The following is a 25,803-nucleotide window of genomic DNA, read 5'->3' on the forward strand; positions in this document are numbered from 1 at the left end:
GATGTGACCTGCCTCTGATGAGCAGTTACATCCTCTTTCTCTAAAGCAGCTACAGAATCCTTGGGCTAATGTTAAGGGTCAATGCACTCTGTCCTCTTGACATACACAGAATGCTAGGATGCTGCTGACCACCTTTGGAGCCAGGTGCTATGTCATCCCATGTCACAGTAGAAGCAATGAGGCTCAGGAAGCCCGAGGTATGGGCCCTGCTTCACAAGGCCGCAGGGTACAAAACTGAGAATCAGAGTTCTTAGGTTGGATGTAATTGCCTGATTACAATCCTGTGGGTAAAACAGCTCAGCACAGTTTGGTCCAAGGTGGGAGAGGTGAGAGCGGGTCTGCAACCTAACTGGTACTACCAGCCTCCCGCCCATCCCCACCCTGGCTAAGAGCCATTCAGCTCCTTTCCCAATACCTTTTATTCTATCCGGCCACTCGCTTGTCTGTTCTTGCCACTGGCATGTTCCCCTGGTTACAGAATATACCCTATTCATTCTAGAATCTCTAGAGCAGACAATATCAGTCTTTGGGACGATTCTGGATCTCTATGCTCCCACTTCCTTGAATAGTAATTATAATCACTCATGTCTATTGAAGGCTTCCTCCGTGCTAAACATTTGAGTAGAAAACCTTAGAAGCATGAGCTCATTTAGGCTTCAGAACAAACCCAGGAGGGTGGAACTATTTTTGTCTCAGTTGGGTGGAATTTTTGACTGCTGCATGTTGCTTCTCGGCCTGAATCGTGTGCTAAGCACATGCTTTCATCCACCCTGTGGTTTTATTCTTCCTTTCTGTGTGCAGGTGTCTTCTCTGTCCTCTCTCACCAGCTCCTTGGCAGTGGGCGCACTGCCTATATCAAAGGCCTGACATGAGGCCAAATGACACATAGCTGCTAAAGGGCACAGTGTGGTGGCTGCCATCAGGCCAAGTGCTCTTAGCACTGCGTTGTTAGCACAATATCTCCAGATGCCTGCTGCCTCCCCAGCACCCAGTTGTGCAGAAGCTTAGCAAAGTTCTGCTCGTTTGCTCAATGACCTGCCCACTCTGACTCTGGTTTCTCCACTACTGTGGCACATGGAGCACAGCTGGATCCTGGACCTGGTCCTGCTTGCACTCTGCACAGGGCTGTTAAGAGGGCCACTGTGTGGCTGGCTGTCACAAACCCACGGCCCTGCCCTTGGCTCATACTTTTGGGATTCTCCTCTTGAGCCCATAGCTGATACAGGACGAGCCTGCCACAGAGGGTGTGATGGCACAGAGGCAGCTCCTATGAGAATCCTTTTCCATCTAGTTATTTGAGGCAGAATTACAGAGAGAGGGAGAGAGAGTGATTTTCTATCTGCTGGTTCACTTTCCAAATGGCCACAGGACTAGCAGTGGACCAGGACAAAGCCAGGAGCCTAGAACTCTATCTGGGTCCCTGACATGGGTGGCAGGGGCCCAAGGACAGCCCAAGTAGTGGCCATCTTCTACTACTTTCCAGGAGCATTAGCAGGGAACTGGATTGGAAGTGGAGCAGTTGGGAAGTGAACTGGTGCATACCTGGAATGCTGGCATCACAGGCAATTGGCTGAATCTGCTTTGTCATAGCACTGGGCCCTGCAGGAATTTTGAAGGCAACCCCAGCCCCTGTTGTGTTAGTCTACTCAAGACAAATTGACATGGGATAGGCAGATAGCTAGGCTGGGATCCTGAGCCAGAAGCCACACCTCTCCTGCCCTGGGTAATCCTATCTGCCCACCTATCAATCAAGTGACCCCTCCTAAGGCCATACCTCCCCTGGCCGGGGTAGTATCATGTAACCACTTCCCTTTCCAAGCTCAAAAGCAGCTTGGCAACCAAGAGGTTCTCTCGTTCTCTCTCTCTCTCTCTTTTTCCCCATCCCCATCCCCATCCCTTCCTCCCTCTCCCTCTCCTTCATGTAGACATGGAGAAGACAAGGTATAAACTTCTTTATCTCTCCCACCTTTCCCTTTGTGGCCCTTTGTGGGTCTGTGTTTTCCCCACTGAACAAACTAACACTTTGTAAGTCCTATGTGTACCTGGATTTCGAATGTTTTTTAACTAAGAGGCAAGAGCCTGCAGTAGGGTTTTAGACCCCACCTACCCCACCACAAAATGACCACAGGTGAGAGAAAGCAACAGGAATAGGCTCTCTCACAGTTCCAGAGGCCAGAAGTCTGAACAAGGTGTTGGCATGGTTAGCTCCCTCAGCAGGCTCAGGACAGAATTCTTCCCACAGCTGACTCCTGGTTCCCAGTGGCTGCCTTGCATCCCAGGGCTTCGCTCCACTCTGTCCCATCATCCACGGCCTTCTCCTGTGTGAGGCCTCTCCTTCTCTTCTCTTCTCATTACCTTGTTAATCTTCCTTCCTCCCTTCCTCTCCTCCTTCCTTCTTTACTTTTCTTTTTTCTTTCTTTCCTTTCTCCCTTTCTTCCTTTTGAAAGACAAAGAGAATGAGAGAGACCTCCCAGCCACTGTACATTCCTAAAATAACCTCAACACCCTTGCCGGGCCAGGCTGAAGCTTGAAACCAGGTGATCCCTCTAGTTCTCCCATGTGGATGGCGAGACCCAAGCACCTGAGCCATCACCTGCTGTCTCCCAGGGAGTGTGTTAATAGGAAACTGGAATTTAGACTCACATGTGTCATTCCCATATTGTGATGCAGGTGTCAAAAATAGTGTCTTAAAATGCCTGTTTCTGTTTATTTTTTTTTTACTAACAATAATTGCACATATTTATAGGCTACAGTGTGATATTTAAAGTCCTGTGCATAGCATGTACTGATCAAAACCAGGTGATCCACATGCTGCTTTCTTTGGCGTCACTTTCTGAAGGGAGGCTTGGGGTATTTTCTTCTGCTCACACATGTTGGTGTGAACTGTAGCCTGCCCTGCTTGTAAGGACACCCCTGGATTTAGAGCTTGACCTACCCCAGTGTGACCTCATCTTAACTAAGTACATTTTAAAAGTTCTATGTCCAAATAAGAGCACATTCAGAGGTTCTCCCTTAAGATGGATTAGGGGAAGAGGTGCTATTCAGCCTTCCACTCCCCCACATTCTCACCTCCCACCCCCCACAGAAGGGTTGAGGGGTTGCTGCTGTTCCTTGGGTTGACCCTGGTCTCTGGCAGAGAGAGAGAGAGAGAGAGAACGAACGAACCAGTGTGTGACCAGAGTTCTGCTGTAAGACTGACATGAGTGTCTTCTTCAGAACATTGAATTTCAGCTGATAGAATTCTGTCATTCACAGATGGAGAGAAGGGAGGACCAAGAGTGTTATTAAGGCTGAAGTGGAGAGCAGTACTGGAAGGGGACAAATCTGGCCCTGGCTTCAGCTATTCCCTGCATAAACCTCTGAGCGTCAACCGCAGGGCCTCCCAGAGATACCTGACAAACTGACAGATAACATGCAGGAACAGCCTGAAGTTCTCCTTACATCCCTTAATGCAGTGTCCCAGTCCATACAGGCAGATGTAGGAAAATACCAGACAAGATGCCTCACAAACCAGAGATTTGTTGCTCACAGCTCTGGAGGCTGGAAAGTTCCACATCAAGGCTGATTCAGGATCTGCTGCTGCTTCTTTGGTTCCTGGAAGGGGCTTTCTCACTGTGTCCTCACAGGGGTCTGGTCTCTCTGGAGCTCTTTGAATGGGTATCTAATCCCATTACAATGCTCCATCCTCATGATCTGACCACACCCCAAAGACCCCAACTCTCAGCACAATCACTTTGGGGGATGAGTTTCAACACCTGAAATCTTGGGGAAACCCAAACACTCGGACCATAGCATGGTACATCAGCAGGAAGCTTAAACAGAAGTGGAGCAGCTGGGATTTGAACCAGCACTCATTATTTAAGATGTTTTAAAAAATATATTTGTTTGTTTGAAAGACTTACTGGGGGAGGAAGGGAGAGAGAGGGAGGGAGAGAGAGGGAGAGAGGGAGCGAGAGGGAGCGAGAGGGAGCGAGAGGGAGCGAGAGAGAGCGAGAGAGAGCGAGAGACGGAGAGAGAGGGAGAGAGAGAGAGAGAGAGAGAGGGAGAGAGAGGGAGAGAGAGGGAGGGGGAGAGAGGGAGGGGGAGAGAGGGAGGGGGAGAGAGGGAGGGGGAGAGAGGGAGGGGGAGAGAGGGAGGGGGAGAGAGGGAGGGAGAGAGAGGGAGGGAGAGAGAGGGAGGGAGAGAGGGGGAGAGAGAGAAATCTTCCATCCATTGGTTCACTCCCCAAATGACAAAAATCTATATTTGGCCCAAGCTGAATCCACAAGCCAGAAACTCCATGAAAATTTCCTTCACGGGTGGAAGGGCCCATGACTTGTGCCAGCCTCTCCTGCTTTTCCAGGTGCATTAGCAGGAAGCTGGATTGAAAGTACAGCAGCCAGAACTTGAAGCAGTGCCCAACTGAGATGCCAGCAATGTGACTGTGCCATGACACAGGCCCAGTTGAAAGACTTAAGCAGTGGGTTTCTGAGATGTTGCCTGATTGTTTGAAGTGTGTAACAACGCCATCTCTGCTTCCTTGTGCTTTCTGAGACAAACCCTAGTTAGACATTTCAACAGCATTCTATAATCAAAGCAGCATGTTTATCTTTGTCAGATGGCTCTCCCAATTTGGGGGCATAGGAAACAAACAAGCCAGTTATCCTAACCTTCATTCAGCAAAACTGAGTATCCAGTGGGTGCTGCTGTTACTTTACCAGAGAGCTCATTCCTATCACAAATCTGTGCTGCTCAGTGCGGACTGTGCTTGGAGGACACACAGGAGGCATGCCCAGGCCTGGGACAGGCTTTCTGCAAGAATGAATAGCCCATCCAAGCAGAACTAGTGTGAGTGGATGTATCTGAAGAGTCCCATGAAGTACACAGTACTCCACTCCCCCACTCACAGCAGATATGGGGCAGGGCTGACTCCTCGATTGACCTGGGAGGAAGAGGACACATGGTCATGTTGCAGCAGAGGTCAGTGATAAGCTTGCCCAGTCATTCCTAGTCTTCCTCTCCAGGGAACTAAGCTTTGGGACTGGGTCCTGGGGGAAGAGGAGAGAGTTAGGGGCATTGGTCAGCCTCTAGGCCTCCAGGCCTGCCTTTGCCAATTCCCTCTCTTGCTGTTGCCTGCACATGAGGCTTCTTCTGCCTCTTTAGGATGCCCCTCATGCCTGTTGTACAATGGTGTCATTAACAAAGCCAGACTGTAAAGTAAGCCACAGCCTGGTAGTATCTGTCTGTCCAAATGCTCCCCAGATAACCCTACCTCTGTGTCCCCCTCACCCCTCAGCTCCCCAGTCTTCCCTAACCCCCAGCTGCTACCTGGCCTAGGGTGGTAATGCCACACTGAATTCATGGGAAGGACAACAGCATCACTTGGCAAGGCTAGTCAGACTGCAGGTGTAAGAGGCTGATGATGTGGCACGGTGGGTAAAGGCACCTGCTACAATGCTGGCATCCCATTTGGATCCCTATTTGAGTCCCAGCTCCCTACTAATGGCTTGAGACAGCAATTAAAATGATCCAAGTGCTTGGGTTCCTGCTACCCATGTAGGAGACCTGTAGGGAACTCCTGGCTTCTGGTTTCAGCCTGGCCTAACCCCGACCATTACTGCTATCTGGTGAATAAAAGAACAACTGGAAAATCAATTCTGTGTGTGTGTGACAGCCTTTAAAATAAAATTTTTTAAATGTTTGAAATAAAAACCAAAACAGGAATGAGGATTTCAGACACCACCCTGTATTTTGACTTTCAAAGCCCCTGGGCACATCTACCAGTGCACTGCTTCAAACGACCTAAGCCTTGCTAGATTAGATCTATCCCTCCCCCCTCCTTTTGACAGAAACTAAAGTGTTTTTCTGGACCCCTAAAATAGCACAGGTCCCAGGCATTGCATCTGCCATGCTTGGTGAATGTTGCCAGCCCCGCTGCCTATGGACATATGGGCCAGGAGTTTGAAAATTACCATGTTGACTGCATCCAGAAAAAGAAATGATCCCTAAGGTAGAAAGATGAGAGCAGGTTCTGGGAGACTGCCATGGGTGAACTTCCCAGGAGACAGGTGTGTCTCTAATCTCAGTCCATCCTCCCTGAAAGGGAGCAGTGTGAGTGCATGCATGTGTGTGTGTGTGTGTGTGTGTGTGTGTGTGTGTGTGTGTGCGAGAGTGCATACATGTGCGTGTGTGTGCATGTGCGTGTGTGTTGAGCTGTGGCATATAAGCAGAACAGAAGGTGAATGGAGTTTTTAATGCATTAGGGTAACTGGCATAGACATCTTTCAGGGTCACACAACAGCTGGGATCTGCTTCCCCAGAATACTGTATGGATACACACAGGAGCCACTTCTGGCACCAATGTTCTGGGGTTAGCCAAGGGTCCATGGGTCCCAGGGACACACCCTTAGCCCCTGGCAATTCCTGCTACCTCAAAAAAACAAAACAAAACAAACAAAAAAAAAACAACATGCCAGTCACTTCCCTCCCACGCCATAGGCTTCCTGCCCCTGAAGTGAGTTCCTAGAATCCAGCCTGGAGCCTGCAGCTGCTTTGTGGGTTCATCACACTGGTGTTGGCAGGGATCTTAGGGCTCCAGCACAGCAGTTTCCATACGGGAAATGCATTCCTGCCTCCACAACAGGCTGGCTTCTCCAAGACTCTTGGCTGAGTGTATCATATTGGGGGGCGGGGTTGGCTGTCCTGATGGCTGTCCATTTTAATGAGCTCAACATTGAGAACAGACAGACAAATCAGGCTTTGCAGGCCATCTCTTCCAAGCCCTGATGCTGGATGTCAGTGTGTCCCCAGTTCCAACATGTCCCACCAGTTTTGCTGTCCTGTGCCATGGCTGGCCAGCACATATGCAAGTTAGTGGTGTTACAGGTACATTAATTAAAACTTATGGGAAAAGTTCCTCCACCCAGCTCACTTCTACTTGTAATGAAAAAAAAATTAATTCTGAATTTAAATAACTAGAAAAATCTCTATCAATCACATAAAGCAATCTAAAAATTAAGGATATCACAGAAGCCAGAATTCCAGCTCTCACACCCTCAACTGGCTCAGTATTCATACTGATGTAGTGCTTGAAACAATCATTTTCCAACAAACCAATTATATACAGAAATGAAACAAAAGCTGTTTCCTTATAACAACAGTACCTGGTTTGGGGCCAACGCTGTGCTGAAGGAGGCTGAGCTGCTGCCTGCAATGTTCACACTTCCCACCTGAGTGTTGGAGTCCCAGCTGATTCACTGCTGATCCAGTTCCCTAATTCACCTGGGAAAGCAGCAAAAAACGGTCTTAGTATTTGTGTTCCCAAACCCAATTAGTTCCATTTGAATCGAGTTCCTGGCTCCTGGCTTCTGCCTGACCCAGCTGTACCCTTGGAGGCCATGTGGGGAGTGAACCTGTGGATGGAATCGCTCTCTCACTCTGACACTTTCAAATTAGTTAATTAAATATTTAATGTTATTACCTGATTATTGAATAAAATATTTAAATATCCAGTATAATTATTGTGTTATTACCTGATTATTGAATAAAATATTTAAAAATCCAGTATAATTACTGTGTATATATAAAACGTTAGTTTGTTTTTTTTTTTTTAAATCCAATACTTACCTGGCAGGGGAGATACCATGATCACGAAGGTGGTTTTCCCAGGGCGAGGCTCACCCATTGCACTCCGGGTGTGCTAACCCCTGCGATTTCCCCAAATGTACGACCTCATCGCACTTGGAGTGGCGAGATTGGCAGCGATTCATAACTGGTGAACTATCAAAACCACCTAAGCAAGTATCTCAGAGCAAGCCCCACTTCCAGGACTTGGGGTGGGCGGGAAACCGGGTGGGGCTTCTCCCTCAGTATCCCCCTTTACCTCAGATACATGAAGGAAACAATATGAAAATAATAGTCTTACCACTTCCCTATAGCCCTTGAACCTTTTTTCCCTAATTAATTATGTAAAGATTGTCAAAAATATAATAAAAAATCAAATTAGAAAAAAAAAGACACCTCCCCCCCAAAAAATTCAAAGCCAGGAGGTTTTTCTTTTTAAGATTTATTTATTTTTTATTGGAAAGTCAGATATGCAGAGGTCAGGAGAGACAGAGGAAGATCTTTGTTGATTCACTCCCCAAGCAGCCGCAATGGCCAGAGCTGAGCCGATCTGAAGCCAGGAGCCAGGAGCTTCTTCCAGGTCTTCCATGAAGATGGTGAGTCCTAAGGCTTCGGGCTGTCCTCTACTGCTTTCCCAGGCCACAAGCAGGGAGCTGGATGGGAAACAGGGCTGCCAGAATTAGAACTGGCACCTATATGGGATCCCATTGCGTTCAAGGTGAGGACTTCAGTTGCTAGGCCACGGCACCAGGCCCAAAACATTGGGTTATTTTTTAAAACATTTTATTTGACAGGCAGAATTGCAGAGAGAAGGAGAAACAGACCTCTTTCATCCACTGGTTCACTCCTCAAATGGCTGCATCGGCTGGAGCTGAGCTGATCTGAAGCCAGGAACCTCCTCTGGATCTCCCATGTGGGTGAATGGACCCAAGAATTTGAGCCATTGCACCAGAAGCTGGCAAAAACCAAGTGTGGGGGGTGGGTCCAGTGAGGGTTATTGCAGATCAGCTTGACTAGGTCATGGCACCCATAGGTATGCATGAGGGCCCGGTTTGTGGCAGGCTGGCTTGTGTGGGTCACAGAACCCCTCGGTTCTTGTGAGATTTAGGGCTGAGGCAGAACTGACCAAGCTGCATCCATCAGTATTTGCAGTGGATAGTGCAAATAACAGAACACACCTGACCGTGCACTTGCTGGCACATAAGAGTCAAGTCTGAGGTCACCCCAGGCAAAGTTTCTTGGAGGTCTAGTTGGACCATTGGACTCAGACCCTGGCCACAGGGAGAAAAACAGGATATGTTTTCCAACAGAGTGAATGTATCTGGGCCTCCTCACTTGCTGCTGTCTGTGCAGTGGACAGCACGCCCAGACGCACAGTCAATGTGACAGCCAACTCATCTAGGCCAGCAGGGGATGTTGACTGCCTCATCAGAGGATGGAAAGCAGAAGAGGTGGGACAATTCTCCTGACCAAGCTTTGCAGCAAGCTCCTGGGCCTGTGGATGCACTAAGATGGACTTTGTCAACCAGTAGGCCTTGAAAAGACTTTCTCAAACCTAAAGCAACAAAACCATCATTGTCTCAGGGCTATTGAAGCCACTGAAGTGACACCCTCAAAAACACTTCCCCACATTGAGATCTCTAAGGCATCATCAAAGGACTGTTACTCCATCCATCCCTGGGAGCTGATGTAGTCTGACAGCAAGGAGCAGCCCCCTCACCCTCCTCCCCTACACACGAGGAAAAAAGATGTCTGAAACATTTGTCCTACCCACCTTCCTCAATACCTGACCCTCCCCACCCTAATCAGAGACCCATATGGGCATGCATCCCTCTTCAACTATGTAAACAATATTAAAAATCAATAAAAAAATAATTTGGGCCATCTTCCATTGCCTTCTGAGGCACATTAACAGGGAGCTGGGTCAAAAGTGGAGTAGCTGGGACTCAAAAAAACAGCACCCATATGAGATGCTGGCACCACAAAGTTTTAACCTACTATGCCATGGCACTGGCAGGTGTTTAGCCTAACAATCAGGATGTCTGCATCCCAAACAGAATGCCTATAAAGTGAAGAGATAAGAGATCTTTCACCTGTTGGTTCACTTCCCAAATGGCCACAATTACCAAGGCTGGGGCCAGGCCCTAAGCCGGTGCCTGAAACTCCATCAGGGATCCATGTGGGCCACCTGCCATTATTTTCCCAGGTGCCTCAGCAGGGAGCTGGATCAGGAGCAGAGCAACCAGAACTTGAACCAACTTCCAAATAGGATGCTGGCATTGCAGGCTGTGGCTTGACATTCTGCAGCACAGCGTCTATTCCTGTCCACTTAATTTTATCTTGCAGACAATCCTGTGGGAGAACCCCATTTCATGTGTAAAGAAAATGAGGTTCCAACTGTTCCCAATAACTGTTACAGCTCTTAGTGAGACTCACCTTCCGGGCATAACCAAAATCGTGTTTTCCTGGAGGCAGGAGGGTGTAGGAGGCTGCTTCTCGGCCTTCCAATCCTCAGCTTGTACCAACGTGAGCATGGTTCTCACACTGTTAATTAGCTTTCCAGGTTCATCAGCCGGGTCCACGGGGGCCACGGCCTTGCAGGGCAGTGTTCCTATATTTTCTCCAGGAGAATTCACTGGTGAAATCTTATCAGCACCGCCCAGAACGTGCCCAAAGCACATGAGCACTGAGCAGTGAGTTTTGTCCAGTCCAGCTTGGAGAAATAGCAAGTAAACTCTTTAAGCGGTCAGCAGGGACACGGCAGGCACCCTGGAAGAATATCAGTAGGCCAAAGAGGCTGAGGCTCAGGCCCGGACACACATCAACGCCTTCTCTGGGTCCTCAAGGAGTGGACGTTCTCCCACTGCTAGGGCTATCCGTCTAGGAGGATGGCTTCAGGGGGCTGTACTGTCTTCGCCCCTGTGTGTGACCACCAGTGCCACCCAGCCACGAGCAGCAGACAGAGCTGAGCGTGGTTGGTTTGGGTGGAACACTCCAGTGAAGTGGGCGCCTGCCTCACGTTTTTCACTTGTTCATTTACACTTTCATCCAACAGGCTAATGTGGAACACCTGCATTACGTTTGCAGAAGGGCGATGGGCCAGCGAGGTCAGGCCCAGTTCACGGTGATTCCTCCAGGTTAAGGGGATGGAAAGGTAGGAAATCAACTCTAATCCACTGCACCTGCCAGTGCTTGTCAGGTGAACCAAACTCCAGGAGGAGTGAGGTGAGGCTGGGAGCCCTGCTCCCCCACTCTCCCGTCACTCATGTCTCAGGGATGCATGCAGCACTGCTCTGGGCCACACACTATTCCAGGTCCCAACGACACAGCAATGAACAAAATCAGATTTTAAAAAATGATAAAAACTGCCTTATTGAGCTCACATTCTAGTGAAGGAGACAGAAAGTAAGCCAAATAACCCAGTGCACTCTGTTCAGCTTATTCCTGGGCACTGTGTTGCATAAAGTAACGACAAGCACTGACTTATGGATACTGAGCCGTTACCCTGGGGAGGGACAGAGACAAGTTCCCGCCAGCCTTGACAGCTCCGTCAGCCATTCAGTGCCTAGCCCTTCTTTCGAAGTGCTTCTTCTATTTAAAGACACAGTTTAATGCTGTTCACGTGAATAAATGCAGCCCCTAAAAAACCAAAAACTTAACTTACCAATTTGCCTTGGTAACAGGCGGCTTCAGTCCTGAGGTAGGAACCCAGCAGCCAAGCGGGCCAACTCCTGAAAGTTCATCCTAACGAGGGAAATGCCACCTTGTAACCCATCCAGAGGTCCCGCATCTCCCTTCCGGTTTCCGGTTCCTGAACGTCACTTCCTGTTCTCTGGCTCTACAGATAACCTACATGGGTGGTAGAGTGGGGCTTTAGGAACCACTTTGACCTGCACCACTGCCCCGTTCCGGACTCGTAATTAAAGCCCCACACGATGTGTTTTTTGGAGCAAGCATTTGGCAAAGTGATTAAGCTGATGTTTGGAACGCCCGCATCCGTTTGGGAGTGCCTGGTTTAAATTTCAGTCGTTCTGCTTCTGCTCTGGCTCTCTGTTAATGCACCTCCTGGGAGGTGATAGGTTGATTTCAAACACATGGAGCACTACCTCTCCCCCAGCCCCTGCCTGAGCCTCATGTGGGAGACCTGGATGGAGATCCTGGCTCCCTGCTTCAGCCTGGCCCATCCCTAACTGTCGCAATCACTTCAGGAGTGAATCAGCAGTTGAATGAGGATGATTTTTTTCTCTCTCCATCTCTGCTTTTAAATACACAAATGAAAGTTAGATTTGTGGTAATCTTAATAATATATACTGCTGATTCCCAATTGAAGAAGTTGATTGAAGTAATTGGGGGCTAGCACCATGGCATAGCAGGCTGAGCCTCTGCCTACAATGCCGGCATTCTATATATATATATATGGGTGTGGGTTCAAGTTCCAGATGCTCCACTTCCCATTCAACCCTCTGCTTGTGGCCTGGGAAAGCAGTAGAGGACAACCCAAGTCCTTGGATTCTGCACCTATGTGGGAGACCTGGAGCAAGCTCCTGGCTACTGGCTTCTGATCAGCTCAGCTACAGCCATTGCGGCCACTTGCGGTGAACCCAACTGTTTAGACCTTTCTCTGTGTGTGTGTGTGTCTCTCCTTCTCTCTCTGTAACTTTGCCTTTCAAATAAAAATAAATAAGTCTTTAAAAAAGACTTTAAAAATATGCAGTTATTTTAAAATAAATAAACATTGAAGTAACTGCCTGGAGTGGTATAACTGTGTGATGAAGTTTTTCTGACATGAGTATTTTATTCACAAGGCATGTCAGCATCATTTTGCTCCTAGAAACACTATGTACCACTTTAGCACTAGTTGTGAAGGCCATTTTACTTTGAATGTTTTATGGAGAGGAAGAAACAGAGAAAGCCTTTTTGCCCACAGGTTCACTCTCCATATGCGCCCCCTCCCCAAGCCTGGACCTGGGCTGGGCCAGAGGCAGAAGCTGGGACTAGAATCCAGGTCTCCCATGGGGAGGGAAGAACCCAGTGATGGAGGACCACCCTGCTGTCTCCCAGGGTCAGCCTTGGTAGGAAGCTGGAGTCAGGTGATGGAGCCAAAAACTGAACCCAGACTACTCACTCACATGTCTTAACTTCTGGGCCCAATTTCTTTTCTCTTGAAGGCCTTTGTAGACAGCAAAAATATTAACGTAAAACTCAAAAAATCAGTAGGAAAAAAAAAAGGCATGAAAAAGACCCAGGAAGCACACTCTGCTATAGTATGTTCCCTGTGGCCAGAAGCCCATGGTTACCTTGTTGAGCCCTGGCTCCTAGCCTGTGTGTTGCACTGCGCATGCCTTTTGCCATTCTGTGTATACCTGTACTCCACCAGGCTCAACCTGAGGCTAGAACTGTCCTAAAAGCAACAACAGGGGAGTTCTCACAAGGGATTTACCTCAAACCAGCCCAAGACAGAGTCAGCTGGGGTTGGAGTTGGTTAAGCCTCTTCCTGAGACACTGGCATCCCATATGGGTGCCAGTTCAAGTCCCGGTTGCTCTACTTCTGATCCAACTTCCTGCTGATGCACCTGGGAAAGCAACAAAAGATGGCCCAAGTCCTTGGACCCCTGCACCCACTGGGGAGACTTAGAAGAATCTCCAGACTCCTGACTGCAGCCTGACCCAGTCCTGGCCATTATGGCCATTTGGGGAGTGAACCTGCAGATGAAAGATCTCTGTCTCTCTTCCTCTCTCTGTAATTCTCCCTTTCGCATAGATAAAAAGTAAATCTTCAAAAAAAAATGGAAGCACTGTCTTTTCAAGGTAATCAGTCCAACTCATGTACAAGGGTTTCAAAAAATAATTTGCAGAAAATGGCATTGTCTAAAAAAAATACATGAATAAAAACAGATATCCAGCTAGACTTATCTTCTAATCCCATTTCCCATGAGTTTTGGAAGTCCCCTTGGGGGTTAGTGCAGAGGACATACCCCCAAGATGGACAGTGAAGATGTGCCGTGAAGCCATGCCTGGAGCAGGACAGTTAGGGCTGAAGTTGGTGTGGGGCTGCAGGGGGTCTGCCTCCCGCCCAGAGCTAGTTTTCTCTTTCAGTGTTCTGGGCAACAGTCTCACACTTGATCCACGCCCAAGCCTGTTCAAGGTCTCTGTTTGCATCTCTGCCTACAGAGAAAGCCTGCAGCTGGCTGATCCCAAGAGGGAGAGGCATAATGGGCTCCTTGTTGGGACAGGAGGAAAAGTGGGCAGAACTGGGGAACCCTGGTTCTTAAAAAAGAAAAGAAATCATTTCCTTCTCTATCTCTTTTATGTGAGAAGCCAGAACCCAGGGAGAGGAGCCTGATTGTGTGCGGGAGAGCCTCCCTGCCACCCCCACCGCCAGTCGTTGACTGGTACAAGAATCTGGGGTGTGTCTGGAGAAAGATTATCCCACTTGCTGCCTTGAGGCCTTACTGGTAACAGGTGCGGCATAAGCTATAAATGGACACATGTGCCAGTCCTGTAAGAGAAGAGGGAACAACCAAAGCAAACACAGCCCGTCCATGTAAGTCGTTTCCAGCGCATCCACCTCTGCTGCTGTGACATTCTAAGGATAAAAAGGAGAGGCTTCCAGAGTCTCCGATTGCCAAGGGCCGGAAAAGGTTAACAATAACCAAAAGGAATGACGTTAGCATAGCAGCTCTTGGCCGACTAAGGCCATTAATAAAACAACCACCATTAGCTGGAATCCCCATTATGCCATAAAAGACATTAATGACCTCAAAGCTGGGGAAAGACTATTGCACTCTAAGAGATCATCGTTTCAGTGGAATAATCAGCTTCGTGAAACATTCACTACATCTGCCTGATTTTTTTTTTTTTTTTTTTTTGTCCTATTAAATTGTTGTCTCTGTGTGGATCGGTCCTTGAAATGTTAAAGTGGAAAATCCATGGTTGACCAGATTGGGAAAGACAGGTTCCAATCCCAGCTGGCACTTTGTGGGGAGTTCTGGTCATCTCTCTATTGCTGGAACAGGTGAGTCCCCCGCAAAGGAGCACTCCTGGATTTTGTGGCTCAAGAATTGGGAAAGAGGAGTTTGTCTCTTCTCCAATTTATACTGAGACTGAGGCAGGCAGACACAACTGGCTGGAGTGGGGGACATCAACTTTGCAATCTGGAGTCTAGAATCATCCAAAAGCCTTGTCCCTCACTGATCTTGTGCCTGGGCTGGGATGATCTAAAGGCTGGGCTCAGCTAGGACCGTTATCTGTGTGCCTACATGTGACCTCTACAGGTCCCTTGGGCCTCTTCCTAGCCGGATGACCTCAGGGAACTCATATTTCCTTTATGAGCTTGGTGGATCAGCGCTCCAAGAATGAATGGTACGGGGCCAGAGGATGAAAGATCTCTCTCTTTCTTGCTGTCTCTCTCTCTGCCTCACTCTCTGAAACTCTGACTTTCGAATAAACAAATACATGCTAAAACGAAAGGTACATAGAATGGAATTGACCCTGCCTTTCAGTCACATGGAGTGGCTTCTTGTGACCAATATTGGTTGAATCAGTAACATCCTCACCCAAGTTCAATACAACGGGACATATTGTTATCCATGATACAGTTTTGTAGATATAGGGATTCCTCCCTCCCTTCCCCCTTCCTAGGTACCACATTTTGATGGGAGGCATATCAGGTAGTTTGCATCCATTAAAAAAACAAAAAAGAAAGAGCACAGAGTTGATGTTATTTTATCTGCATTCTTTACAACAACACAAGCTATATATAATGATCATGATTTTGTAGATGAAGAAAAGGAGGCTCATCAGGGCCAAGAAATTTACATCAGACACAGGCCAGCACCACAGCTTAACAGGCTTATCTTCTACCTGCAAGCACTGGCCTCTCGTTTGAGCACCGTGTTCCAGCTGTTCCGTTTCCCATCAAGCTTGTAGCCTGAGAAACTAGGGAAACTAGCCTAGGAAGACAGCCCAAAGTCTTGGGACCCTTCACCCAGAAGAGGTTCTTAACTCACGGCTTCATATTAGTTCAGTTCCGGCTGTTGGGCCACTGGTGGGTGAACCAGCAGATGGAAGATCTTTATCTCTCCTTTCTGTAAATCTGCCTCTCTAATAAAAAACAATGAATAAATCTTAAAAAAAATTTACATCAGACTGGGCAAGCACTGAGCTGAAGATCTGCCTCCTTGGCTTTTCAGCCTCTGGAACGGGGAGTGTTCAACCCGGAGGCCAGGCTCCTCTCCTAGCAGGTGAAGAGGCTGCAACTGCCTGGCCTGCTTTGCCCGTACACCCATCCATTCCCCTGCTGCAGCTAGTCAGGCCTTGCTGCTTGACCCAAGGCTCCCACGGGGTTCTGCTGACTTGGTGTCAGGTTGTGTCTCCTTTGAGTTTTAACGATCTGTTTGCTTTCAAGACTATCTTTATTGTCCCCTTGCCTCTAGCAGCCCAACCCGACTCTATGGATTCCCATCCCCAGCCTGGGCGTTGGCACACATGGGGCTGTACTGGCCTTGTCTATGGCCAGGAGGGTTTGGACAAGTTGAGACACTCAGCAGCTGTGATGCATGCATGGTAAGAGTTAGCAATGACAGCTGAGCCATCCCTCACGGAGGCCTCTGGGGAGGTCAGCTGGCGAGCAGCCAAGAGCACCATATGGCAGCACATTTATATCCCAAGACTCTGCATCGCAAGTGCCATAAGTTCATCCTGTGCCCACAGCAGGTGTGGAATAGGGAAACTCACAAGACACAGCAAGAAAGGACACGAAGCTGGAGTCTGGTCCCTAAAGCCAAGCTGAAACAATGCTACTGCCATCTTTCCTCTCCTCTCGTGTTTCTGCTATCAGTGTACATTCCCCCTTGGGCTGCTGGTCTTTGCACACAAAGAAGATGAGAGTGGCAGCCTCTGAGTCATGTGCCTTCCAGGAGAGAAATGATTGCACCTCCCTGATTCTAGTTTGAAAAGCATCAGGAAAGGGCTCTCATTGGCTTATGTGAGTCAGGTACTCTCCCATGGACCAATCAATGATTGCCAGAGGAAGTACCAGCAGCCTATTGGCATTTCAGACCTTAGCCTCCTAAATCTGGGTCGTTCTCCATGAGCCACGTAGCCACCTTAAGTTTGTCCAATGTGAGTACCACTGCATGACATGAAGATCTACAGGTGTCCTGAGGCATGAATCACGGACTGCCATAATATCAATATGAAGAATAAGGAAATGTTGACTTTTTTAAAAAAAGATGTATTTATTTTTATTGGAAAGGTAGATATGTAGGGAGAAAGAGAGACAGAGAAAGATCTTCCATCCACTGGTTCACTACTCAAATAGCTGCAGTGGCCGGAGCTGAGCTGATCCAAAGCTGAGAGCTAGGAACTTCTTCCATGTCTCCCACATGGGTTCAGGGTCATAAGAACTTGAACTGTCCTCTGATTCTTTCTTAGATCATAAGCAGGACACTGGATCAGAAGTAGAGCAGCTGGGACACAAATTGATGTCCATATAGGAGAATTAGCTTGTTGAGCCATGGTGCTGACCTCATGTTGACCATTTCTTAATTCAGCCTCAATAATCATTCTGGTTTCCAGGGCTTCTGGACACAATCTCAAAATTACATGAATGGGCCCGGCGCGATAGCGTAGTGGTGAAAGTCCTCATCTTGCACACGTCAGGATCCCATATGGGCGCCAGTTCTAATCCCGGCAGCTCCACTTCCCATTCAGCTCCCTGCCTGTGGCCTAGTAAAGCAGTGGAGGATGGCCCAAAGCCTTGGGACCCTGCACCTGCGTGGGAGACCCAGAAGAAGCTCCTGGCTCCTGGTTTCAGATTGGCGCAGCACTAGCCGTTGCGGTCACTTGGGGAGTGAATCATCGGACGGAAGATCTTCCTCTCTGTCTCTCCTCCTCTCTGTATATCTGACTTTGTAATAAGAATAAATAAATCTTTAAAAAAAAACCTACATGAATGGTAGTTCATAAGGCCACTGTCCATTTAGGACAGGCTCACACTGGACATTGACTTCTGCTGTATGTGGCCGTTTCAGCAGCAGTCCAGCAACACAATGAAGGCAGACAGAATTTAGGTTGTTTGGGATGTTTGGGATGCTGTAGAAAGGTCTATGGGCTGCTCAGGATGTCCCCACTTTTCAACCTTTGGTGCAGATTTTTCTAGATGAAGGTAGAAACTTTGTGAGTAGCGGAGAGCATGGTTTAAAATCTTTCTTGGTTCCAACGTTGATATCACTCCCTTTTCATTATACGGTTCTTGTACTCCATTCTCCAGTTTCCTTTTTTCATGTTTACCCACAGTTTGCTTTTCCATCCCATCTTTTTCTTCTTCCTCTCAGTCTTCAAAGATCCTTCATTTTCTTTCTTTCTTTCTTTCTTTCTTTCTTTCTTTCTTTCTTTCTTTCTTTCTTTCTTTCTTTCTTTTTTTCTTTCTTTCTTTTTTCTAAAGCTACCAATGACTTCCAAAGAAGTTGGAGGTGAGAATGGACAGGTCTGGTGAGGTCATTGGAAGAAAGTTGTCAAAACTGCCTTTGGGTGGGGAGGTTGGCAGATGCTAAACCCTGTGGTTAGGAAGAGAGCTTTTTACCATGAAAAATGATGAAAAGCACTTGATGATGAGATAACTTCTCTGGTGTGAGCTCCACGAGGGGCTGGGGGTTGAGTGCATTCAATGCCACAGCCTCTTTTGGAAAGTAAGAGGGAGTTTTGGGATGTGAATTGTCAAGACTGACCCTATACAGTGGAATACCTGCCAATGCCAGGTGAGGTCCTGGAAGTGTCAAGAGCGGGTCCTGAGTTTTCATTTTTCAGCATTGCTTTGGACACTTGAATGTAGGTCCACATGATGGTGTTGGGGATTCAACCGCGGCCCCTCACTACCTGTGATCATGACCTTCTTTGAAGATAAGATGTTTTGCACACATGATTCATGAAGATGAGTCATATCAAATTGAGATGATCCCTGACTTCGGTGACCACCATGCTTTGAGAAAGGTCATGTGGAGACAGGTGGGCAGTCACAGAAGCGGAGAGTGAAACAATACAACCGCAAGCCACGGCATGCTAGTGGTGGTTGACAACCACCAGAAGTCCCAGAGAGAACAGGAAGGAGTCTTCCTTGAAGCCTCCCAGGGTTCATGACCTTGCCAAAACCTTGGGGGTTTTTCAGAACTATGTGAGAGTAAATTCCCATTGTTTTTTTTTTTTTTTTTAATATTTTTTTATTATTATTATTGGAAAGTCGGATATACAGAAAGGAGGAGAGACAGAGAGGAAGATCTTCCATCCGATGTTTCACTCCCCAAGTGAGCCGCAACGGGCCGGTGCGCGCCGATCCGAAGCCGGGACCAGGAACCTCTTCCGGGCCTCCCACGCGGGTGCAGCGTCCCAAAGCCTTGGGCCGTCCTCGACTGCTTTCCCAGGCCACAAGCAGGGAGCTGGATGGGAAGTGGAGCTGCCAGGATTAGAACCGGCGCCCATATGGGATCCCGGGGCTTTCAAGGCGAGGACTTTAGCCGCTAGGCCACGCCGCCGGGCCCAAATTCCCATTGTTTTAAGCCAATTAGCTTATGACCTTTCGCTACAGCAATTCAAGCAAACTAATATGAGGGATCTTCAGAAAGTTCATGAGAAGCGTGCATGGGGATTGGCATTGTGGCATAACAGGTTAAGTTGCTGCCTGCAATGCTGGCATCCCGTATAGGCAGGGGTTTGAGAGAAGGCTGTTTCTGATCCAGCTCCCTGCTAATGCACCTAAGAAAGCAGCAGAGGATGTTTTGCACACTTGGACCCTAGCATTTACGCAGGAGACCCAGAACAATTTCCAGGCTCCTGGCTTCAGCCAGCCCCAGCCCCAGGTGTTGTGGTCATTAAGGAAATGAACCAGCAGATGGAGATCTCTCTCTCTCTCTGTCCTTCTAATTCTGTCTTTGAAGTAAATAAACGTATTTTAAAAATAAAAACCGCAAGGATATCAATATTTTTTGCATTAAATTAAACATCATTTAATTCTGTTTTTCTTTTTTTTTTTTTTTTTTGAAGAAAGGGGAGCAGTCAGAGAGATGCAGAGATCTCCTATCTCCTTGTTCACTTCCAAAATTCCTATGACAGTTTGGGCTGGGCCAGGCCAAAACCAGGAGCCTGGAACTGCATTTGGGCCTCCCACAAGAGCAGGAGAGACCCATTTCTTCCCAGGGTATGCATTTGAAGAGGAGCCGGGATGCAGAGTCAGGCCCTCTTACATGGGGTGCAGGCACCCTGAAAGGCATCTTCACCCCTGCACCATAATGCCTGCCCCTGCATTTCATTTTCCTACAGATTTTTGAAGTATCCATGTGTGCAGTGATCTCAACCGCCCCAGCACACTTCTGGCTGCTGGCCCAGGGCCATGCACTCATTCTTTCTTAATATCATAACTCTGAGGCCCAGTGCAGTAGCCTAGTGGCTAAAGTCCTTGCCTTGCACATGCTGGACTTCCATATGGATGTCAGTTCTAATCCCAGCAGCCCCACTTCCCAGCCAGCTTCCTGCTTGTGGCCTGGGAAAGCAGTCAAGGATGGCCCAAAGCCTTGAGACCCTGCACCCATGTGGAAGACCCGGAGGAAGCTCCTGGCTCCTGGCTTTGGATTGACTCAGTTCCAGCCATTACAACCACAGTGAATCAGCAGAAGGAAGATTCTTCTCTCTGTATATCTGACTTCCCAATAAAAATAAATAATTTTTAAAAAAATATATTGTAACTCTGCTTTTAGGCCAGCATCAGAAAGAACTGTGCTCAGGAAAGGTGACTCATGACCTCAGTTGAAGAACCATGAGTGAGACCAGTGGTCATGTGACATTCCCTTCCCTTTGCCAGAGATTGCACAGAGCAGTCTACCCTGCTCTGATCTCGGAAATGTAAGGGCAGGACCATGGGGCATATCTGAGACACATTTCCTCCCTATGACCAAGGCCTCTCTCCTTTTGCTTCTGGCTTTTGCCCACAGCTATGTGAGGACACACTGTCTGATCACTACGGCAGCCCTCGCCTGGCCATGGGGAGACCAGGGATGGAGTGGAGACCCAGGGCCAGGAACTGTCAACCCCACAGCCTTGAGCTGCACTTCCCTTATGAGAAAAATGAACTCCTCTGGTTGGATTGGCTGTGCTCCTTCCTAAGTTTGCATTCCATCCCATCAAAAAAAAAAAAAAAAAAAAAAAAAGAAAAGAAAAGAAAAGGAATAGATATAGGAGATACATTGAATTGATAATAACAATCTATACTAACAGTGTATTACTTAAAGAAGAGAACAGGGGAGGAGGAAGGGACAGGTATTGTACCAGCAGTTACACCTGTCAGTTCAAACCCCCACATTCCACTCTGGAATATCTGAGTTTGATCTCCCAATTCCAGCTGCTGGCTAAGTTAACCTCGGGGAGACCATGGTAATAACTCAACCAATTGAGTGCCTGCCAAATGGTGATGGGGCATTCGATGCAGGGGTAAAGATGTAACTTAGGGTGCCCATAATCTCATGGCAGAGTCTCAGATTTTATCCCGGATACACTGCTTCCTATCCAGCTTCCTCCTAAGGCTTACCCTGGGATAAAGCAGATGTAACTCCCTTCCACCCATGTGGGAGACTCAGACTGAATTTCCATCTGCTGATTTAGGGCTGGCCAGCCCTGGGAAATGTGGGGAGTGAATCAGTGAGTAAAATAGCTCTCTCTTGCCCGTCTGTCTGTTTCTCTCTTTCAAAAAAATTGACCTAAAAAAAGCTGCTTTAACAGATTTTAATTAATTTTTCACATTTGCATATTATCTACACACATAATCATGCGAATATGTTGCTAGGGTCCTTTCTGATCCTTTAATTAGATGCCCTGAAACTTAAGTTCTATTTTCACAGTAAACCACCTCTGGATATAGTTGGATGTTACACTGAATTTTCATGTTAGCATCAATGTCTAAAGACACACATTTGTATGTGCAGAAACTCATTATTTAAACGGCCCATTAGGGTCTAACACTATAAGGTTTTTTGTTCAGCTGTGGACCACATCACTTCACATGTTTCTGGTGGCTCTGTTGGAAGTGCTCAGAATTCTTGTACAGGATATGGGGCTGTGTGAGGGCTGGACTCAGGCACAGAGTACACACCCCCACTGCGAGAATACGCAGGGCAGAGCTCCCCTGAGAAAACTGCAGATGCTGTTTCCTGGTCACCAGCACAGGCTGGCAGCTCCCAAGAGATCACAAAGGGCAACAGCAGGCACCTAACTGGCATCATGAGCAGGCTATGCCCCGCCTGCTCCTCCTCCATCCCTGCCACTCACTTCAGTACGCAGAGTTTAAGTAAGTCGAACTATTGCATGGTGAGACTTTCCTTTATCATATACAACCTATATAATTTTCAACACTTGAAGCAAACATTTTAGGGATGTAATTTAGAGTGATGCATCAAAATTCCTGAAAAAGGTGCATACCTTTAAAAATACAACTTCTAGGAAATAACCTTAAGAAAATAATCATGGATATATAAAATATGTACAAATGTGTTCTCTGTTACGTTTTTACTCAGTAGAAATTGGAAAGAATTTGTGTGTCCAAAATAAGAGCACTGATTACATGAATTATGCTGTATTTACATAATGAAATGCAAGGCATTGCTTAAAATGGCAAAGTAGGGGCCTGTGTTGTAGCGCGGCAAGTTCAGCTACCATCTGTGACAGCAGCTCTCTCTCATTCTCTGCTTTTTGAAATAATTCTTTAAAAACAGCAAATGGCAAAGTAGGGCCTAGTACAATGGTTCAATGGCTAAATCATTACCTTGTGAGCACCAGGGTCCCAGGTGAGTGACAATTTGTGTCCCAGCTGTTCCACTTCCTATCTAGTTCCCTGCTTGTGGCCTTGGAGGGCAGTGGTGATGGCCCAAAGCCTTGGGACCCTGCACCTGTATGAGAGGCTTAGAGGGGGCTCCTGGCTCCTGGCTTTAGATCGGCTCAGTTCTGCTCATTGCAGCTTTTTGGGGAATAAACCAGCGGGCAGAAGATATTTCTCTGTCTCTTCTTCTCTGCATAAATAGAATCTGCCTTTCCAACAAAAATAAATAAATCTTTAAAAAGTGGCAATATAGGGGCTCGGCAGCGTGGCCTATTGGCTAAGGTCCTCGCCTTGATCCCATATGGCCGCTGGTTCTAATCCTGGCAGCTCCACTTCCTCTCTGTCTCTCCTCTCAGTATATCTGACTTTGTAATAAAAATAAAATAAATCTTTAACAAAAAAAATGGCAATATAGGGGCTGACACAATAGCTCAACTAGCTAATTCTGCACCTGCAAGCACCAGCATCCTATAAGGGCACTGGTTCTTGTCCTAGCTGCTCCATTTCCATCCAGCTCCCTGTTTATGTCCCAGGAGAGCAATGGAGGGTGGTCCAAAGCCTTGGAACCCTGCACCCACTTGGGAGACCCAAAAGAAGAAGCTCCTGGCTCCTGGCTTTGGATTGCATCAGCTCTAACTATTGTGGCCATTTGGGGAGTCAACCAGAAGATGGAAGTTTTTTTTTCCTCTGTCTCTCCTCTCTGTATACCTGCCTTTCCAATGAAAATAAATAAACCTTTTTAAAAATGGCAACGTAAAGAAATGTGCAAGATCTATTTGAAGAAAAAAAGCATTTAAATGTTATCGGGAACTTAAGGAAAAACCAAAAATATTTGAAATGGGATAATATGCAAATAAAAGGAAGGGTAATCAAAAATACTCCAAAAACAAGTGGAGTGACTCTCCCTGCTACTTGGTAAAATATTAAAAATATATAGTCATTAAGATTGCTTGTGGTAACTCAGCAGTGAATGCACAATGAGTCTAGAAATAGACCATGAGAGAGGTCTGTAACATGGAGTCCAGCACGTGAGGAGATCCAGCAGAAAGATACAAAAAAGGAGCTGCCTTGCAGGGCTCTAATGGCCGTTGACTCTCCATATACCAACATTGTGGAATATCAGCAGGTTGCTTTGTCATTTGCCCATGATTTCCAGCAAGCAGGTGTCTCTGTCATAATCAGTTTTGAAGCAAATGATATTCAATGGCTAAAGAGGGCCTGGCACAGTGTCTCAATGGCTATATCTTCACCTTGCAAGTACTGGGATCCCATATGGGTGACAGTTTGTGTCCCAGCTGTTCCACTTCCATCCAGCTCCCTGCTTGTCGCCTGGGAAAGCAGTGGAAGATGGCCAAAGCCTTGGGACTCTGCACTCATGTGGGAAACCCAGAAGAAACTCCTGGCTCCTGGCTCCTGGCTTTGGATTGGCTCAGCTCTGGCATTTGTGGCCATTCTGGGAGTGAACCAAGCCACTATCGGTAATTATATCCATACCATCTCTGGCATTGAAGTTGAACAATCTGTAATCCTCTCATTTAAAGGTAAGAATTGCATTAGGTCCTAGCCAAATGCTGCCATCCATCCTTAGTGTGAAGTGGGTGCCTAGGAAAGGAAACTGGCTATCTGGATCTGATAAATGTTTCCTTTCACAAGACAGATTTTATTCTGGCTTCAAGAGAGCAGATATCTCCCCCAGAATGGTCCAATTTGAGGGGTAGAACTGCATTTCTCAACTCTGAAATATGGCCTGAGTAAAGCCCTGCACATATCCCAACATACCGACTCCAAACTTCCTCTCCTTCTGTATACTTTACAACAATTGGATATTTCATTTTACCTTCATTCTTTGAAAGGATTTCTTCAGCCATTTAACTTTTTAAAATATTTCTTATTGGAAAGGCAAATCAGACCTATAGGAAGAAGGAGATACAGAGATCTTCCATCTGCTGGTTCACTCCCCAGGTGGCCTCAACAGCTAGAGCTGAGTCAATCTGAAACCAGGAGCTTCTTCAGGTCGCCCATGCTGGTGCAAGGTCCCAAGGCTTTGGGCCATCCTCCACTGCTTTCCCAGGCCATAAGCAGGTAGCTGGGTGGGAAGTGGAGCTTCCAGGACATGAACCAGCACCCATATGGGATCCCAGAATGTGTAAAGCATGGACTTCACACACTCTTGGGACAATATTAAGCCGAAGGTTGGCTACAGTTTCAATGAGTTAATCCTCTAAAATTCATATGCTGGAATTTAAACTCCAAGCTCACAGCATTAAGAGGTGTGACAAGGATGGGGATTTGACAGTTAGGCAGTTGTTTGCTGTCTGGGATGCCCACAGCCCGTATCATCACAGCGCTGGTTTGAGCCCCAGCTTCCTGCTAATGTATACACTGGGAGGCAGTTTCTGCCCCCCACATGGGAGACCTAAATCGAAGCCTGGGCCCCTGGCTTTGGCTTTGCCTAGCTCCCTCTATTACTGACAGGCATTTGGGGAGTGAAGATTTCTCCTCTGGCTCTTTCACTGTGCATGTAAATATGAGAAAAATAAGTAACCCCCCCCCAAAAAAAGAGGATGGGGAATTGGGAGACAGACCATGAGGATGGACAGTGCCCATTCCTTCTGTTGCCCTTTGTGGAGATGGATCAGCAGGTGCCATACAGGGAGTGAAGTGTCACTATACTGGACAGGAATACACCCGTGTCCTGACCTTGACTTTGTAGCCTCCAATGTTGAAAATACATTGTTCTCCTTTTAAGTTACTCCCTTTGCAGGAGTTTGCTGTAGCAGCAGGAAGGAACCAAGCAGCTTCTTCTTCTCTAAGGCCAAGGCCATGCTCCACAAACACCAGTCACTCCAGCTCTGCCCAGCTCGAATCTCTATCTGTTGTAATTGCAGGCTTGTTTGGGTTCTCTATCCCTCTGACAATGCCTGGGACATTAAGACTCACCTCATTTGTTCCTCTTTTCATAGTTACTACAGTCCAACCAATCAGTGTAGTGAGGACATACAAAAATGTTTTCAGGGCCCAGTGCAATAGCCTAATAACTAAATCCTTGTCTTGTATCTGCTGGGATTCAATATGAGCGCCAGTTCATGTCTCAGCTGCTCCACTTCCCATCCAGCTCCGTGTTTGCAGCCTGGGAAGGCAGTGGAGGACGGCCCAAGGGCTTGAAACCCTGCACTCACGAGGGAGACCTGGAAGAAGCTCCTAGCTCCTGCCTTCAGATTGGTTCAGCTCTGGCCACTGCAGCCACTTGGGGAATGAACTAGCAGGGAGATCTTTCTCTTTGTATCTCGTTTTCTCTGTCTATCTGTCCTTCCAATTAAAAAACACCTTTTTAAAAATTC

The 25,803-nt window shown here is 47.3% G+C and overlaps 1 protein-coding gene and 1 pseudogene across 1 annotated transcript in view; one reads left to right on the forward strand and one right to left on the reverse strand.

Moving 5' to 3' along the window:
* The window catches only part of KDM3A (lysine demethylase 3A), a 141,810-nt gene extending 130,432 nt beyond the window's left edge, over nucleotides 1–11,378 (reverse strand). Inside the window, exons 1-2 of the transcript XR_009245943.1 lie at nucleotides 11,267–11,378; nucleotides 7,143–7,260 (exon numbers count right to left, since the gene is read on the reverse strand). The gene's annotated coding sequence lies outside the window, so the exon portion shown is untranslated. The remainder of the gene's footprint in view (nucleotides 1–7,142; nucleotides 7,261–11,266) is intronic.
* Nucleotides 7,598–7,746, forward strand: LOC118760787 (U1 spliceosomal RNA; annotated as a pseudogene).
* Nucleotides 11,379–25,803: the final 14,425 nt, after the last annotated feature.

Source organism: Ochotona princeps, chromosome 8 (genome assembly GCF_030435755.1).
Source record: "Ochotona princeps isolate mOchPri1 chromosome 8, mOchPri1.hap1, whole genome shotgun sequence".
In the NCBI taxonomy this organism is placed as follows: Eukaryota; Metazoa; Chordata; class Mammalia; order Lagomorpha; family Ochotonidae; genus Ochotona; species Ochotona princeps.